At 40.7% G+C, this 16,260-nt stretch overlaps 1 protein-coding gene across 1 annotated transcript in view; it reads left to right on the top strand.

Annotated features, from left to right (window-relative positions):
• Positions 1–5,032: 5,032 nt before the first annotated feature.
• Positions 5,033–16,260, top strand: part of LOC102394697 (olfactory receptor 4S1) — a 45,840-nt gene continuing 34,612 nt past the window's right edge. Inside the window, exon 1 of the mRNA XM_006042679.3 lies at positions 5,033–5,456. The gene's annotated coding sequence lies outside the window, so the exon portion shown is untranslated. The remainder of the gene's footprint in view (positions 5,457–16,260) is intronic.

Below are 16,260 nucleotides of genomic sequence, written 5' to 3'. Positions count from 1 at the left end.
TTTTGAGTCTTAATATCTATAACTACCTCCCCACATTAGAAGAACATACCCCTCAAACTCTAACCCCGGCACTGACCCTCACTCACAGCAGATGATTTCTTTTCAGAAATCACCTGGAAGTACTTCTCTGATTTCAGCGTTTCTCTCCTCAAGACTCTTCCATGACTCCCCATTGCCTTCTGAATCAACCACAAACTCCTACTTGACATGTAATACCCTTAAGGTATGGCCTACTCTTAATGTTCAATTTTTTTTTTTTTTAGCTGCATTCTGGTAAAGCTCACTGGCTTCTGAAGATCCCTAGTGCCTTTCCTTTAAAATATTTTCCCATCTCTACCTTTCAGCACCTTATCTACTTTACAATGCCCCTCAGAAATGCTGTATGGCAAAACCAATACAATACTGTAAAGTAATTAACCTCCAATTAAAATAAATAAATTTATATTAAAAAAAAAGAAATGCTGCCACCTTTAGGGAGCTTCCAAAATTATCCAAATTGAATATGCCTTTTTCCTTCTTTGAACTCCCATAATGCTCAGCTGGAATCTTTTAAGAAGTTTAATAACTATTTTTCAGTGTTCATTTCCCCCGTTAGAATATAAGTCCTTTGAGAATATGGCCTGAATCCTATTTATTTGTATCTTGCTCTAAGTGACATAGTGTAAAACTCAGTACATATTTTGTTGATTAAGTTTCTAGAATTCCATAGTGCTTCAGGTTGTAAGTGAACAATGGTTGTTATATCTCTATTATTTTGGTTCATCTCAATTATCTAAATAATACACCATTATCACACAACTTAAGACAAATAGTTACACCTTGTATTATTTCTGAAGATAATGTTATATACAAAGAATAAATATGTATATGTGTGTGTATTTTACAATTATCCAAATGATTTCATATATTTTATCTCATTTTATCCTATTATTAATAAGAAAACACTTTGGTGAGATGAATACGTATCCTTTTGTTTTACAGGTGAAGACACTGAAACTTTGGGAGATCAGTGTCTTGATTAAGGTCACAGAGTTAGTAACCTAAAAAGCTGGGTTCAAACTCAGGTTTGCCTGATTTCTAAGCCCTTGCTCTCTCTGTACATGCCTCTGCTTCTCTTTAAGGATCACCAAAACATAAATACATCTAAGTTTCTGAATTCTGATCTGAGAGACCTGATAATTTCTTTACTGTCAGGTATTTCTTTCCAGACACTTCAGGGTAAAAATAAACATTTAAGAAAAATTGCTGCATGACTCCCTTCATGTTTCTGGGTCCACAGAAAACCTGAGCTGCAGATCTGGAAGTATAGGGCATGAAAACAGAAAGATAAGATATTTCTGTCAGCTCAGGCTCCTCTTCTTACAGAGGCAAAACCTAGGCATTGAGCCGCGAGAGTTACCTAACACATGGAAACAAAACTCAATGTGTTGGCCAAGAAGAGAGTTTTTTCCTAGTGACATAATACTGAAAATGGCACAAATCTTGAGAATATCACACAGATCAGACAATAGAAAGTACAAATCAAATGACTACTATGAATTGAGCATCCACCAAAAAATTTCCTAAAATTAGATCTCAGGGGACAAAGCTCACTTTGCATTTGAGGAAATTTCAGGTCAAAGACTTTTCCAAAACCCTTGATGTTTTTTCTCTACCAGTTGTGTGTGGACTATGATTTAGAATCCAGAGTTCTTCAGGTATGTTAGGGGCTGGTGGGGGAGCAGAGCAGGAGAGGATAGGATGCAGTCTAACAGGCATGTGAGGACTTTCAATTAGAGCAGTGAATTCTCTCTTAAAAATCCATTTAATGTAAGATTTATGTTGATAAAAGTAAAATATTTTTATCAACATATATCTTGTTGATTTACATTGATAAAAATATTCAAATCCTTAAAAAAAGTTTAAAGTCACCATAATATAATATGCTCACACTTCTTTCTCGATTGGTTATGGCCAGGTTCTGTGGCTTGGTTATGGAGTGGCAGGCTTTAGGAAATTACCTACATGCTGAGCAGGGAAAGCATCTAAAGTTCAAGTCCACAGAGTCAGGGCAAGACCTTCCTCAATGAAAGTGAAGGCATGCCTCGGAACATGTAGCACGTCCAATCAGGGTGAACGCTTCTGAACACGCAGTTGTTGACTCAGCCTGCTCAGCTCTCTTGGGATGATATCACTATTGTCTCTTTCTATTATAATTGCAGACTGTATCATGAGACTCATAGCATTCAGAGTCTTTTTCAAAATTTAAAAAAATGTGAGACTTGTATGGAACTAGAAGTATTGTACTTTATGTGTGTGGTTAATGTCAAGGGAATTGGGTGAAACGTTGTTGTTGTTCAGTCGCTAAGTTGCATTCTGACTCTTGGTGATCCCATGGACTACAGCATGCCAGGCTTCCCTGTTCTTCACTATCTCCAGGAGTTTGCCAAAATTCATGCCCATTGAGTCAGTGATGCTGTCTAACCATCTCAACCTCTGTCGCTCCCTTCTCCTTTTGCCTTCACTCTTTCCCAGCATCAGGGTCTTTTCCAATGAGTTGGCTCTTCACATCAAGTGACCAAAGGATTGGAGCTTCTGCTTCAGCACCAGTCCTTCCAATGAATATGTTGATTTCCTTAAAGATTGACTGGTTTGACCTCCTTGCAGTCCAAGGAACTCTCAAGAGGCTTCTCCAGCACTACAGTTTGACATCAATTCTTCAGTGCTCAGACTTCTTTGTGATCCAACTTTTGCATCCATACATGACTACTGGAAAAACCATAACTTTGACTATATGGACCTTTGTCAGCAAAGTGATGTCTCTGCTTTTTAATACACAGTCTAGGTTTATCATATTCTTTGTAAATTATATTGAGAATTCTAGGTGTTCAGGCTTTTATCAGTTGATAAAGCATCTTCAGAGACATCTCCCTGGTTCTCTCACTTCTTAGCCTTGGTTGACATCCACATTTAGTCACATTTCTGGGAAGCAGAGACATAAAACCGAGATGTGGCTTCTTTAGGAAAAGTCTGAAAAGCCAGATGTTGCAACAGAGTTAACCACATTGTATATCTTCTGAAAATGGTGATTTTCTTGTATGTGAAAACCTACCCTGGGGAATCATAAACAGTGTTAGAGCTGACAGAATCATAGTCACGTATGACATAGCTGTGGTCATATGCAGGACATCACATAATGTAGGCATTGGGGGAGGTGTTATCACCCCCAATTTACATGGATCTGGCTAATACTCAGATAATTTTGGCTAAAATTGCAGAGTAGATAGGTAGGGATTGGGTTTCACACCTATTTAATTTGGGAAAGCTCTTTGACATAAAGTCTGGGTGCTTTTTCGAAAGGCTGCTTCTGTGATGGACTCAGGTGGATGAGTTTGCACACAAGCCCTTAAAGAGCCATTTCTTAGTTTGCTATAGCCCTTTGAATCTTGTGGACATGAGCCCTGTTGGTTTTAAAAGCCGGATGTGTTGGGGGCTTATCTCTTGGGTATAGGTCTTAAAAGTTGGGATGCTTGAAGTGGGATACAAAGCCTTCACTCCTCAAGGAGAAGTTCTGGCTTGTGAGTTCCCTCCTGATTGGGGGTGTGTTCTGGGGTTGGGGTTCATGTAGAGGTTGTGTCTGAGCCTTGGAGGTATTAATATCTCCAACTATGATTGTGAATTTTATATTGACTTCTTTAAATCTGAGATAGAAAAAAAAATTCAGATGGGAAAATGGCATTCAGGAGATGTTAAGTCACTTGTTAAAAGTTATGTATCTACCAGGTGGCAAAGTTAACCTTTAAACAAGGCAAATTGACCCTTTAGCCCTTGCTTTTAGGCAACATACTATACTGTCTGTTGTCTGTCTTACCCTATTCACAGGGTGCGAATACTTTTCAACATGTTTTGTTAACATAAGGTGGTAGTCAAGTTGCTGGGTTAGTTCCCACTTGTCCCTGCTGCTTAAGAAAAACAAGACAAAACCAGACAAGTTCATACTTAATACTAGCTTTCCCCTAAATTGATAACACAATACTGCACTCTATATGTAGTAGTTGTTGTCCAGTTGCTCAATAGTGTCTGATTCTTTGAGACACCATAGACTGCAGCATGCCAGGCTTCCCTGTCCTTTACTATCTCCTGGAGCTTGCTCAAACTCATGTCCATTGAGTCAGTGAGGCCATCCAACCATCTTGTCCTCTGTCATCCCCTTCTAGTCTTGCCTTCAATCTTTCCCAGCATCAGGTTCTTTTCTAATGAGTCAGCTCTTCACATCAGGTGGCCAAAGTTTTGGAGCGTCAGCTTTAGCATCAGTCCTTCCAATGAATATTCAGGATTGATTTTCTTTAGGATTGACTTGTTTGATCTCCTTGCTGTCCAAGGGACTCTAAAGAGTCTTCTCCAACACCACAGTTCAAAAGCATCAATTCTTTGGCGTTCAGCTTTCTTTATGACCCAACTCTTGTATCCATACATGACTACTGGAAAAGCTGTAGCTTTGACTAGACAGATCTTTGTTGGCAAAGTAACGTCTCTGGGCCTGTACTTGACCCCACGTGTTTTTAACATTTGTTTCATGGTGTTATTTTCAGGCAAAAAAGTCCCCATTATCTAAAAGCCTACACATCAGATTTTCTGTTATTTCTCAAGAATTTTGGCACATCTGAATGTTTTCATCTACTCTGCACAGGACAGAATCCCACAATGCAGAAAACACTGTAGATTTTGGAAACACTTCCAGTGAAGCCACAGTGGGTGGTAAAATATTTTCTTACATGGACTTTTCCCCCAATTAAATAATTTCGGTAGAAAATGAAGAGAGAATGGAAACCCAGCAGCAAACCTGAGGATAGTTCCGGAGCCTTCCTGTTATGCAGACAGCAGGGGCCCAGGTGCAAAAGGAGCGGGAAGGTCAGGGATTTTGGACGCGAGAGCCAAAGTGCAGCTCTTAGTGTTTGCAGCTCGGGTCACTACATACGTAACCTGAGTAGCCCCTGCCCCGTCTGGCAGAGGGATGATGGCAGTGCGAGGAGGCGCTGCACTTTGTAAGTAGAAGGTGCAACAGAAAGTGTTCTCTCAATGCTAATTTTAGGCCGACTGCTTCCTTAACACAGACAGAATCCCCTGGGCGGCCTTTTGAGGAAAGGGTCGAGGGTTTGTATGCTCAGACCACCCTAGATGACTGTCCTCCCGTACGTCCCCTGCTGGACCAGTGCCTGCTTCATCTGCACCCTACTCACAGAACTGACCTTCCTACAAACTTACCCAAGGCCCAGCTGATGATTGTTTCCAATAGCTCATCAAAAGGGCGGTAAGGGGCGTGCCCCTCTGCTGGTTTCCCGGGTAACTGATGAGCCGACCTTAAGTCATTTCCACCTGTAACTGGTTACCTAGCCTCCAGAGCGAAGCCTGCCGCCATGTCCTGTTGTGTCTGCTGCACATAGTAATGAGTTGCTCCAGGACCTTGCTTCAGACATGTAAGTTCTCCTTACCTGTTAAACCACTGTTTCTGTTGCTGACTCTGGACTTTTTCTTCAGTCTTTATGCTGGTCAAGTAAAGGCCTGGCAGGCCTGCAGGATAGAGGTCTTGTAGACCTCTGGGGTAGAGGCCTGGTGGGCCTGTGGGGTAGAGACCTTGTGGGCCTGTGGGGTAGAGGCCTGGTGGGCCTGTGGGGTAGATGTGTTGTAGGCCTGTGGGGCAAAACCTCTTAGGCCTGAGGTGTGCAGCCCAACAGGGCCAGAGACACAGTGCTGTGAAATATGCTCCTCCCTTTATGCCAATTACAAGAAAATGCAGTTATGCCATTTGCCTGTTGCTGTGCCCTGATTCAGTTGACCAGTCCTTGGGCTTCTTAGAGTTAAGGCCTTAGACTGATCTGTTAGCCTGGTTCAATACCTTAATAATGATATGGCCCCTGCAGGTCCAAGTTAATGCTCCTTAATCCTTGTGGTTTGCACTGTGTACATGCATGCTAAGTCACTTCAGTGGTGTCCGACTCTTTGCGACCCTATAGACTGTAGCCCACCAGGCTCCTCTGTCCATGGGATTCTCCAGGCAAGAGTACTGGAGTGGGTTGCTATGTTCTACTCCTGGGGATATTCCCAACCCAGCTAAGTTTGCATTAGGAGCCAATATTTTTCCATGATCTAAGACAACCTCATGTCAGCTGCAAGAATGAAAACCAGGAAAGGTCCTAAAACTTGGCCTCCAGGTGGAGAGCACTCACTGACTTCTGGTCACTAATAGGAATTATTACAATGGCTTTCACCATAAAGAAATATTGCTCTGAACTCAAGGTCATTTGGCAAGTCCACAAGAACCACAGAATGTAAGAGCCATGCTCAGGCCCTTTATGACAGACGAGGAAGACCACAGAGGGGCAGTGACTTGCCCAAGGTCACAAAACATAAATGGTGGCAAAGCTGGTCCAAGAGCCCTTACGTTGCACAGCTGATGTTGAGCTGCAGACCTTGATTGTGTGATTCTAGAACTTGTGTTTCTAACTAGTGTGCTTTGGTCCCTACAGTGTATTAAAGAGCAAGGTCTCTGCAAGATCATATTTCCTAGACAACTTAGGTTCAATTTTTTAAACACCAAAGCATCTAATTGTAGCCTAACATCTATTATGTACTTCATATCCAATATAAAGGTCACCAATCAGAACCCTCTGGGCTATTGAAGTATTGCAGGGACAAACTTCCCCTTCACTGGATAACTCCAGACTTCCTTGATTTTTGAATGTAACAATTTTATTATTGCTATCATTATTACCTTTTAAAATTGCAAAGTAATACATGCTCATTGCATTAAGTTTAAAAAGATATAGAAAACAATGTATTCAAATGAAGTCCTCATGGTCACATGGGAGGGATTGTTGATGAAGGAATTCTGATAGGCTGTTCTGGATGACCTCTAGGGTTTATTCTAGTACAGTGTTTCCATGTTGATTCAGTTCCCTGAAACAACTAGCATCTCATCATCAGAGCTGTCTGGTCTTGGCTGTTTCCTCCATCTAATTACATTATCACTTTCCCTACAAGCTACCATGGACTACCTACAAGCTTTCTCTACAAGCTTCAAGTCCTCCATGACCTGATTGTCTAACTAAATTTCCCAGTGTTGTCTTATTTAGGCCTCCAAGACACAGCTGTTTTAGGAAAGCATCTTTTGTTCTGAACCATATAGACAATGTTTACTTGGTCTTCTTTACTCAGTGTTATCTGGAGACCACTGGCATCAGATTAATCTGAGATCTGAGATGCACTTGTTAAAAATGGAGATTAAAGGAGTTTCACACAAGAGCTATTAAATAAGAAAGTCTAAGACTGAAATCAGAAATCAACATTTTTCTCCAACCAAAACATGTTTTGTTTTGTGTTAGCAAATTGTCAAACATATTCAAAAGTAGAGATAATACTATAATAAGCCATATGTAGTCATTACTCAGTTTCAACAATTATTAACCCATGGTCAATCTTGTTTCATCTGTAAGTTGAAGTAAATTCCAGACACGATATCATTTGAATGTTTGCAGATCTGTCTATACAACATAATCATAATACAATTATCATATCTAAAAGTTAAATAATAATCATTAATGTCATTACATTTATAGGGCAGATTTTCCTTGTCTTAAATATTTCTTAATTATGTAGTGTCTCACTGCAGATGGTAATTGCAGCCATGAAATTAAAAGGCGCTTACTCCTTGGAAGGAAAGTTATGACCAACCTAGATAGCATATTCAAAAGTAGAGACATTACTTTGCCAACAAAGGTCCGTCTAGTCAAGGCTATGGTTTTTCCAGTGGTCATGTATGGATGTGAGAGTTGGACTATAAAGAAAGCTGAGCACCGAAGAATTGATTCTTTTGAACTATGGTGTTGGAGAAGACTCTTGAGAGTCCCTTGCACTGCAAGGAGATCCAATTAGTCCCTTCTAAAGGAGATTGGTCCTGGGTGTTCGTTGGAAGGACTGATGCTGAAGTTGAAAAGTTGAAACTCCAATACTTTGGCCACCTGATGCGAAGAGTTGACTTATTGGAAAAGACTCTGATGCTGGGAGGGATTAGGGGCAGGAGGAGAAGGGGATGACAGAGGATGAGATGGATGGATGGCATCACCGACTTAATGGACGTGAGTTTGAGTGAACTCCAGGAGTTGGTGATGGACAAGGAGACCTGGCGTGCTGCAATTCATGGGGTTGCAAAGAGTTTGACACGACTGAGCACCTGAACTGAACTAGATGCTGAATCATGTCATTGTTTATATTTCTTTCTTTTCTGTGATATATGGGATGTTGGGAGCAAATTCAATAGCCACTTCTGGCAACTTTACAAAACCTCATCTAGGCATTTTGTCTATGTACTTCCCCCTGACTTCATCTTCATTTTACAGGCTTCCCTGTCCCTCACCATCTCCCAGAGTTTGCTCAAACTCATGTCCATTGAGTTGGTGATGTCATCCAACCATCTCATCCTCAATTGTCCCCTTCTCGTCCTGCCTTCAAACTTGCCCAGCATCAGGGTCTTTTCTAATGAGTCAGCTTTTTCCATCAGGTGGAGTTTCAGTTTCAGCATCATTGCTTCCAATGAATATTCAAGACTGATTTCCTTTAGGATTGACTGCTTTGGTCTCCTTGCATTCCAAGGGACTCTCAATAGTCTTCTCCAGAAACACAGGTCAAAATCATCAATTCTTTGGCACTCAGCCTTCTTTGTAGTCCAGCTCTCTCATCCGTACATGACTACTGGAAAAAACATAGCTTTGACTAGACGGACCTTTATTGGCAAAGTAGTGTCTCTGCTTTTTAAATACACTGTCTAGGTTTGTCATAGCTTTTCTTTCAAGGAGCAAGCATCTTTTAATTTCATGGCAGCAGTCACCATCTGCAGTGATTTTGGAGCCCCCCAAAATAAAGTCTGTCACTATTTCCATTGTTTCCCCATCTATTTGCTATGAAGTGATGGGACTGGATGCCATGATTTCAGTTTTTTGAATGTTGAATTTTAAGCCAACTTTTTCACTGTCCTCTTTCACCTTCCTCAGGAGGCTCTTTAGTTCCTCTTCACTTTCTGCCATAAGGTGGTGTCATCTGCATATCTGAGGTTATTGATATTTCTCCTGGCAATCTTGATTCCAGCTTGTGCTTTATCCAGCCCTGCATTTCACATGATATACTCTGCATATAAGTTAAATAAGCTAGGTGACAATATGCAGCCTTGATGTACTCCTTTTCCAACTTGGAACCAGTTCATCCATGTCTGGTTCTAACTGTTGCATACATACAAGTTTCTCAGGAGGCAGGTAATGGTCTGGTATTCCCATCTCGCACAGTTTTCCACAGTTCATTGTGATCCACACAGTCAAAGGCTTTAGAGCATAGTCAATGAAGCAGAAATAGATGTTTTTCTGAAATTCTGTTGGTTTTTTTCTATGAACCAACGGATGTTGGCAATTTGATGTTTGGTTCCTTTGCATTTTCTAAATCCAACTTAGACATCATGAAGTTCTAGGTTCATGTACTGTTGAAGCCTAGCTTGGGGAATTTTGAGCATTACTTTGCTAGTATGTGAAATGAGTGCAGTTGTGTTTTAGTGAGGGATCACACCATCATGGCTATCTGGGTCTTTAGTATCTTTTTTATATAGTTCTTCCATGTATTCTTGCCACTTCTTAAAATCTTCTGCTTCGGATAGGTCCCTACCATTTCTGTCCTTTATTGTGCTCATCTTTGCATGAAAATTTCCCTTGGTATCTCTAAACTTTTTTGAAGAGATCTCTGGTCCTTCCCATTCTATTGCTCTTCTATATTTCATTGCATTGGCCACTTAGGAAGGCTTTCTTATCTCTCCTTGCTATTCTTTGGAACTCTGCATTCAGGTGGATATATTTTTTCTTTTCTCCTTTGCCTTTCGCGTCTCTTCTTTTTGCAGCTATTTGTAAGGCCTCCTCGGACAACCATTTTGCCTTCTTGCATTTCTTTTTCTTGGGATGGTTTTGATCACTGCCTCCTGTATAGTGTTACAAACCTTCTTCCATAGTTCTTCAGGTACTCTATCAGGTCTAATACCTTGAATCTATTTGTCACTTCCACTCTTTAATCATAAGAGATTTGATTTGGTCATACCTGAATGGTCTAGTGGTTTCCATACTTTCTTCAATTTAAGCCTGAATTTTGCAATAAAGAGTTCATGATCTGAGCCACAGTCAGCTCCTGGTCTTGTTTTTGCTGACTGTTTGGAGCTTCTCCATCATTGGCTGAAGAATATCTTTATCTTCAGCTAAAGAATCTGATTTCGGTATTGACGATCCGGTGATGTCCATGTCTCTTATGTTGTTGGTAGAGGTGTTTGCTATGACCAGTGCATTCTCTTGGCAAAATTCTGATAACACAGTTTTGTGTCATCAGAAAAAATTGATAACAAGGAACTGTGCCCTGTATGTAGTAGTGGCTTAATAAATACAGTTGAGTGAATGAGTTTGGGATGATTCAGTATGGAAAATTCAAAGTCGGGATAAAAAAGTGGTTCCCGTGGACAGAGGAGCCTGGTGGGCTGCAGTCCATTGGGTCTCAGAGAGTTGGACACAACAAAGCACAGCATAGTGGTGGTGGTCTCTGAGGTTTGTCTGAGCCACAAAGTTAATGCGACAAGGGAGCTGTGCCTGTCTCTGTGGCCCCTCCTCTAATTGGATTGTGATGCCTTTGGGGTCTCATTAGCAAACCTCAAGGTGCTCTTGCCAACCATGAATGTGTGTTGCTGACACTTCAGAAGCAGATGTGTCCAAGCTCTATAATGGCTTTGCCTGTGGAAATTCTGTGTAAGATTCCCTGAACACTTTGTGCTTAAAAGTTTCCTGAGACCCTTCACTTCTGCAGCCAGAGTCCTTTACTCTCACTGCTCAGCTAGGAGGGTGGAGCTCACTAAGGTCAGTTCTCACGTAGTCATGGTTTTCTGGGGGACTCGCTAGCTAGAATAAACCTGAACCAACCAGGGGCTCTTATAGAAAATAGATGTTTTCACTTGCTCTGTGCTTCCTCTGTTTTGTTCTCAATACAAAGATAGAAGTCCTGCTGCACAGTATCTTAGTGTTTCTCAGGTCCTTGCCTTTAAATGCATAAAGTCTCAAATTGATTTATTTTCATATTCCCGTGGCATCACTAGAATCCTTCTGCTTCAGCCATTTTCTTTTTTTCCTATACAATAAACATTTACAAATACACACAAACACACATACACACACACACATCATAGAGGGGCTTCCCTGGTGGCTCAGTGGTAAAGAACCTGCTTGCTAATGCAAATGTGGGTTTGATTCCTGGGTCAAGAAGATCCCCTGCAGAAAGTAATAGCAACCCACTCCAGTATTCTTGCCTGGGAAATCCCATGGGCAGAAGGAATCTGGTGGGCTACAGTCCATGGAGTTTCAAGAGTTGGACACACCTTAGTGACTAAACAACAGCAATATATCATAGAATTATTTATTTGAGAAAATGTCCTTTTTTAGATCGCCTTATTTTAAACAAACAGTATGGAGAGTCCTTGAAAAACTGGAACTAGAACTGCCTTATGATCCAGCAATCCCACTGCTGGGCATACACACTGAGGAAACCAGAAGGGAAAGAGACACATGTACCCCAATGTTCATCGCAGCACTGTTTATAATAGCCAAGACATGGAAACAACCTAGTTGTACATCAGCAGATGAATGGATAAGAAAGCTGTGGTACATATACACAATGGAGTATTACTCAGCCATTAAAAAGAATACATTTGAATTAGTTCTAATGAGGTGGATGAAACTGGAGCCTGTTATACAGAGTGAAGTAAGCCAGAAAGAAAAACACCAATACAGTATACTAATGCCTATATATGGAATTTAGAAAGATGGTAACCATAATCCTGTGTACGAGACAGCAAAAGAGACACTGATGTATAGAACAGTCTTATGGACTCTGTGAGAGAGGGAGAGGGTGGGAAGATTTGGGAGAATGGCATTGAAACATGTATAATATCATGTATGAAACGAGTTGCCAGTCCAGGTTCGATGCACGATACTGGATGCTTGGGGCTGGTGCACTGGGATGACCCAGAGGGATGGTATGGGGAGGGAGGAGGGAGGAGGGTTCAGGATGGAGAACACATGTATACCTGTGGCGGATTCATTTCAATATTTGGCAAAACTAATACAATTATGTAAAGTTTAAAAATAAAATAAAAAAAATAAAGTCCAGTTTATAGGGGAAAAAAGGCAAAAGTGAGGCAGTGGGTGCTTTCAAATGATGATTCAGATAATTGGCCTCACCATATTTTAAGTTTTTATGATTGACTATTTCAAGTTCCTAGTCTTACTTGTGTAAATCTATATATGAGAACAGAAGTTAAGCCAACTTTGTCTTTTTGTACATGAAAGCTCAGTTGTAGATAACCTCAAAGACCTGCTGCCAGTTACATTAACTCCCGTCCCAATCTGATCCCTAAGGTGTATTCCTGAGAATCATGAATTCTTTCTTGCACGTTTATGGTTGGAAAATAACTTCTCATATCTAAAAGGAAATTAGTTCTAGAGTATGTGACTTAGAATATATACTACAGAATTTTCTTTTTTAGCAATTTTGTGATGTTTTTCACATACCATATAATTCACTCATTTAAAGTGTACAATGCAACGGATTTTAGTATATTTACATACATGTGCAATCATCAACAGAGTCAGTTTTAAAACGTTTTCATCATCTCCAAGAGAAATGTATACTTTTCAGCTATCATTACTTCATCTACCTCTTCCATCTCTCCTCCATCCCTAAGCAATCATTAATTTACTCTATGTCTCTATAGATTTCTCTATTCTGGATTTTCATTTGAATAAATCATAGAAAATATGAAAAAAAAGAAAAATAGAAATTCACTCTACTGTAAAGATTTAGAGATTTAAAAAGAAACATTCCAGAATTTGTAACATATTTGTGGAATTCATCTGAGTAATTTAAAGAAATGAAGAAATTGAATTTTTCAAGCTTCCCCCCAATGCACTGTCACCGTATTGATGTAATTGTTCTCCTTTTGTCTTGATTTTTTTTTCCTGAAGACGTGGCATTTTTGTCATGGATGCCCCCAAAGCATCTTTTCCAGGGTCCGATGTAGCCTGTGCTCACCTCTCATTGCTGAGCTCTTGTCTGCTGCCTCCAGCCGTCATCTCCCTCCTTTTTGGATGATCAAATGCTCCTACTTTCCTAGTCAGGAGAGTTGTACAGCAACTGAGAGCGTAACTTTGAAGCTGTGTGTCTTGGGTTGCATTTCTGGCTCTAACTCTTACTGGTCTGAGAACTTGGCCAAGTCACTCATTTGCTCTAATCCTCATTTCCCTCATCTGAAAAAGAGAAACAAGCATCCTAGCTTCCTCCAAGTATTGTTGAGTGGATTTACTGAGATGATGCATTTTAAGTGCTCCCCGTAGGGCTTGGCATACAGCATTGCTTAATAAATGCAAGCAAATGTCTTCATGCTTGGGTGACCATTCCCTCTACTTGTGGAGATGTTCAGACTCAGAGAGTGTTTTCACAAGTATTTTATTATTTAGAGGCTTGCCATATGAATGCCCGGTCCTTGGCTGGGGGTTACTGAAGGCAGAATGGAAGGATCAGAGTGCCCAGAGAAGGCTGAGTTCCCAGCCTTTCCCATGGGCTGTCCTGGTGTGTGGTCCCTGACACCAGTCAACTTCCCGGAAATTCGAGCAGATTCCAGAATGTATTTTACTGAGGCACAGTCTTAGCACCCTCTCCCCAAAGCCCAGCTGGCAAGGTAGTCTTTCATGTCAGTGACTCCTCAGATACCTAAGTCTGAAAACCTCTTAAAAGACTTACTGACATTTTAATCTTTTAAGGTAAAAATGTTTCTAAATTGCATTACAAATTTCCTTTCTCTTTCAAGAGAGAGAATATATCTGAAAACTCCTGTGAACTCAATCAAATTCAATGTAAGGCATGGGAAATATGAAATGTATACCCCAAACCCCCACCAATTCCTAAGCAAGGGAGTGAAAGATGTGAGTAATCATATAAAGCTATTTACTTGCTTTCTAGTTATTTTAAAATTCACCACGATATTGATGTTTATCAGTGAAATTAACCTGAAGGCTGTGTATTTCTACTTTCCCAGCTTAAAATCATAGTACTTTGTCTTACTATCATTTTGAATAGATGGGGAAATAGGGCACCAGGCAGAGAGAGAAAGAGAGTTGTTTGAGGTGACTGCAAACAACAAAGCTGGGACTAATATTGAGGCCTTTTGACTTCCAGGTCAATGCCCTTTTCAGGGTTTCAAGCTGCTGCTTTTGGGCAAAGTCAAGTCTATGTTAATCACCTGAAAATTTTCAGTAGGTTGAGAGTAGCAAGTACTGAAGGGGAGAGAGTAGGATGAAATGGTTGCAAAAGGGTGTGGGGACTGTTGTATTGACTGAAAAAAAAAAAAGGCTCAACCTAGAAGTTTAGAATTATGTTTTATTTGGTGGGCAAAACTGAGGATTTAAGCTAGGGACACAGCCTCTCAGATAACTCTGAGGGACTGGTCTGAAGAGGCAGGGATGGGAATCAAGATATATAGAAGTTTTTGTAACAAAGACCAGGCAGTTGGAACACCAAAGATCATTGTTAACTAAAGAAAACCAGATAGCTCCAGTTGATGAATTCAGCACTTTTCTAAGTGTGGGAGGATGCAGGAGTCTGGGCTCCCTGAAATCGACCCTTTGAGATGCACCTCAGCTCTCTGCTTTCCTCATCCCAGTCTCCTCAGGGCGTGCCCTTGAGAATGGCTGCAGCAGGTGGCTGCTGCATGTCAGCCGTCCTCTTTCTGACCTGAGTTCCCTCCGGGCTCATTGGAGGGGTGGCTGTAATGTGATGGCTTGATGGCTGCAGCATCCTTTGCTTGCGGATACAGCAGGCAACGGTTTTCATTCACAATTGCAATAGGGAGACCTCTCTGACAATAAGGTCTACAAATGTCTTTCAGATCAGCTTGTAACACCTGTCATGGTGTTTGCTATCGGTGACCTCGAGCAAGTCCCTTAAACACTAAAGTTTTTGAGCTTCCTTTTCCTCATCTCCGAAGTGAGAATATTAATAGTCATCTTAAAGGTTTGTGAAGAGTGTGAACTTGGATCATGCGTGAAGGTCATGAGCCGTGCCTGACCCACAGCAGCTCTGCCAGGGTGACGGCAGCACGCACCACAAGAGGTGAAAAGTCCTTTTTGCATTCCACAGAGTCTTATTCAGGTCCTCACAGGCTGCAAGGTCCAAAGGTGTGTTTACAGGTTAAGGGTGGTGTGAAGACTTTGGGGGAACCAGAGAGGAGGAAACAAGGACAGAAATGAGTCCTTGGGGGAGAGGCTGAAGGTGTATGAAGACGCTTAGGTTGGGGAAAAGTGGTTTGGGTTGGGAATTAATGAGCATTGTTGTTTCATCAGTGTTTACTCCCGGGAACAGCAAATGATGTTGCTTCAAACTGCGTGAGATTCTAGCTGGACCCTAAACAATCGTCATGCCCTCTACCTCAGTCTTCCCTTCCAAGAAATTGATCCCAAGATATTTACAGAGGGAGGCCATACACTGGAGTACGAAATAGGGATCAACTCAAAGCTCATAGCTCATAAATAAAAAAAATAGTCAAATAAATTAGGGTATGTGTTTTAAGATGCACCGTTAAAAACAGTCTCTTGAAAACTGTCACCTTGGGGAAATGCTTAAAGAAAGTGTTAAGGGAAAATGCTGAATATAATACTATGTATACATCTCATTCAAATTCATAAAAATGTTTTCATAACTGAAGGAAACAACCAAAAGAAGCTCACTATAATAATAATGACTTCTAACTTCTAATAGTATTTTCACTACATTCCAAAGTATCTCTAATGAATATGCTGAACTTGAGCAAATTAGCTAATATCCCTGAGCCTAATTTTCCTTATCTGTAAAATGGGGATAAGGACAGTAAATATATACTCTGGATTAAATAACAAAGACATGTATTATTTCATTATTTTATAAAACAAATCATAAAAGTAAAGTTCATATGATGAGGATGATGTTCTCTGGGAGTGTCTGGGTCAGAACAGAGTCTCATGAGTGAAAGGGAAGTGAGACTAAATCTTGACTTGCATCACCCAAGCATGTTGTTCCCTCTTTGTCCTCAGAGGAATTGGCTTTAAGAACAGGTGGATGACCGTCTTGCTCATTAGATATCCCAAGTTTAATGATTCTTTGTACTAGAAATTTAATAAAAATGTT

The sequence above is a fragment of the Bubalus bubalis genome, chromosome 16, assembly GCF_019923935.1.
Source record: "Bubalus bubalis isolate 160015118507 breed Murrah chromosome 16, NDDB_SH_1, whole genome shotgun sequence".
Classification (NCBI taxonomy): Eukaryota; Metazoa; Chordata; class Mammalia; order Artiodactyla; family Bovidae; genus Bubalus; species Bubalus bubalis.
The sequence above is the reverse complement of the archived record's forward strand: the minus strand, read 5'-3'. Positions and strand labels throughout refer to the sequence as shown.